The sequence below is a fragment of the Eucyclogobius newberryi genome, unplaced genomic scaffold, assembly GCF_026437365.1.
Source record: "Eucyclogobius newberryi isolate DKJ021-1_F unplaced genomic scaffold, fEucNew1.0.hap1 SCAF_8, whole genome shotgun sequence".
Classification (NCBI taxonomy): domain Eukaryota; kingdom Metazoa; phylum Chordata; class Actinopteri; order Gobiiformes; family Gobiidae; genus Eucyclogobius; species Eucyclogobius newberryi.
This window is the reverse complement of record NW_027316500.1, coordinates 14154119-14157342: the sequence shown is the minus strand read 5'-3', so window position 1 is coordinate 14157342 and position 3224 is coordinate 14154119. Positions and strand designations below refer to the sequence as shown.

The 3224-nt window shown below is 44.0% G+C and overlaps 1 protein-coding gene across 1 annotated transcript in view; it reads right to left on the bottom strand.

The window, feature by feature from the left end:
- The window catches only part of eys (eyes shut homolog), a 196090-nt gene extending 193086 nt beyond the window's left edge, over positions 1-3004 (bottom strand). Inside the window, exon 1 of the mRNA XM_072437256.1 lies at positions 2845-3004. The gene's annotated coding sequence lies outside the window, so the exon portion shown is untranslated. The remainder of the gene's footprint in view (positions 1-2844) is intronic.
- Between the last annotated feature and the right edge of the window lie 220 nt (positions 3005-3224).

Here is a 3224-nt window from a genome sequence, read left to right as displayed (position 1 = left end):
AGTGACAAATGGAGTCGGAGTGAACTATGCCTTCCCCTGATGAGATGAGCGCACAGAGGAGATTTAGATACATTAGCCGAGGTGCAGGGGAAGGCCAAGGTTCAGGAGCCCTCACTCAGCATGTGTTATCTGAGTTTAACAGACCTTCGAAGAGCAAAAGCAGTCCAGACGTGTATTTATAAAAACAGGACCAAAGAGGCACTTATCAGGTAAGAAGAAAACTGACAGGTGCAGCATCATACATACTTCACCTGCATGTTCTCAAAGATGTGAGATGTTCACCCCGGGCTTTTTCACAATGTCAAATATAGCTTTACTCAAAATAGGTTTGAACAGCAGCACGTGTTAAACAGTAATACAAATCTAAGACATGTTCTGCATTTTAGTACAGGTTGGTCTGTTTATCTCAATATAGCCCCAACTGTCCTCAAACAAAAATACAAAATATTATCAATATCCTATGAGTAATGTTTTTTGAGTTATGTATCAGTTTAAGGTAAACTTAATCCCTCGTAAGGGAAATTAATTCCCCGGAATGGAAAGTATTCAGAACCCTTTACATTTTTCACTCTTTTTCCAATTGCAGCCATTTACTAAAATCAAAAAAGTGAATTTTATTTCTCATTTACTGTACACTCAGCCTTTGCTGTGACTCTCATATTTAAGAGATAATCCTTTATTGTCCACACATTAACTCACATACAGTCCATTTCTTCTGATCCTCCTTGAGCTTTTACTCCTCCGTGGTTCTACTCCTTCACTGGAGTTCAGTCGTGTTTAATTAAACTGATTGGACTTGATCAGGAAAGGCACACACCAGTCTCTATAAGAGCTTACAGCTCACAGTGCACGTCAGAGCAAATGAGAATCATGAGGTGGAAGGAACTGCCCAAGGAGCTCAGAGACAGAATTGTGGCAAGGCACAGATCTGGCCAAGGTTACAAAATAATTTCTGCAGCACTCAAGGTTCCTAAGAGCACAGTGACCTCTATAATCCTTAAATGGAAGAAGTTTGGGACAACAAGCATTCTTCAGAGACCTGGCCGTCCAGCCAAACTGAGCAATCGTGGGAGAAGAGGGAGGTAAAGAAGAACCCGCATATCACTGTGGCTGAGCTCCAGAGATGCAGTAAGGAGATGGAAGAAAGTTCCACAAAGTCAACTATCACTGCAGCCCTCCACCAGTTGGGGCTTTATGGCAGAGTGGTCAGACGGAAGCCTCTTCTCAGTGCAGTGGACCTGAGACTGGGCCGAAGGTTCAGCTTCCAACAAGACAATGACCACACAGCACACAGCTAAAATAACAAAGGAGTGGCTTCGGAACAACTCTGTGAACATTCTTGACTGGCCCAGCTAGAGCCCTGACCTAAACCCAATTGAGCGAGAGACAGAGAAAATTGCTGTCCACCAACATTCACCATCAAACCTGATGGAACTGGAGAGGATCTGCAAGTAAGACTGGCAGAGGATCCCCAAATTCAGGAAAAACTTGCATCATCCCCAAACTTGTGGCTGTACTAGCTCAAAAGGGTACTTCTACTCAATACTGAGCAAAGGGTCTGAATACTGTACTTATGACCATGTGATGTTCCAGTTTTTTAAACAAATTTGCAAAAATGTCTGCATTTCTGTTTTGTTCTGTCAAGATGGGATGCTTTTTTAATATAGCAAATGGTTACAATGAAACAAATATTGACACATTTAAAGGGGTCTGAATACTTTCCGTACCGACTGTATGTGATAGTGACATTTAAGTAAAGCTATAGTAGTTGTTACAAGTGCCACTAAATAAAATATAACCTCGGGCCTAGGCCAAAAACATTTTGGCTTTTCCATATACCACCAGATCTAAATCCGGTCTTAAACAGGACTATTTCTAAATTAAGGCTAAACCAGGTCTTGCCACAGCAATTCTAACAAAAATCATTAAAAAAAGAGAAAAAGTGTGGAGATAAAAAACAAAACAACTAATAACAGAATAATAGAACTGAAAAAGTTTTAGCGTACCACGAGATGTTAAAGGCGCAATGGACGATTTTTCAGCGATTTGAGAACGCAGGCGGAAGTGCGCATGCGCACTCCCCCGTGCGGACTGATACAACACACACGTGCGCAACGGAGCGCATCGCATCTCTTGTCTCCCGTAGATTTCTGTCCACTTCTGAGTCAGCTCGAACAGTCTTTCTCCGTTTTCATTTTGCCCCGTACACTGAGGGAACTATATTATGATAGATCCATGCGCTTAGGCACGCGGAAACGTGGGGACGAGCCTGACGCGGCTGCAGGTGAGCGATAGGTGCGTTTTATGATTGATATGTGGCAGGACAAATGATTTATCCACGCCACGAGGAAATATGATACAAAATTTGCTGAAAAAAAACATCCATTCCACCTTTAACGGTTTGAGAAACACTGACTTAAGCTTATTAATACATACTTTATCAAAGGCCAAGGTGTTTAAATGCATATTAGCATTCAATACATCACTACTTTGTAAAAATGTATTGTTACACGTTTATTAAATGTTGGCAACAAAATAAGGTTTAAGGGCCTTAAATGGCTCACAATTTGCCTGCACTTCCGGCACCTTGTGGGTGGAGTTGTTTCTCCTTTACATAAGGGCAGCGCCACCTTTAAGTACGAATAAGCCTATTTCCCTCTCATTTCAAAGTCAAACATATCTTCATTATCATCATAACAGCAGGTTAGCCAAACAACGTGTCTCGGGATTTACAGTTTCCCGCAGGCCTGGTAATCTCTCTCTAGTAGCGCGAACACGGGGCCATCTGCCGCTGCGATGCTAAGTTATGCTACCGCGGGTTTGTGTGTGAAGACGCGCGCTCACCTTGTGCCGAAATGGCGCAGCGCGTTGGGTCGCCGACTCGTAAATAAATGTTCAAAGTGCCACAGGCCTAATTCATTCAGAGGTGACGGGGGTGTGCGCTGTGTCCCGGGGGAGGTAACGGAGGAAGCAAGCAGCCGGCGCCCCGGAGAGACGCACTGACAGACGCAGAGTGGAGGGACCGGAGGGACGGACAGACGCGCACTGGTGAGGGCACAGGGGGCTTTAGGGGGGCTTTAGGGGGGCGGGCCGCCATTCAACCTGCCTCATTGATTACTAAATTAGGCCTAACAAAATATTCATTAATCAAGCCGTGCTACGTCTTGGGCAAACATCTCCCGAAAGCGGTCGATATGACAGAAAGGTGTTTTAAGTCCTATAAG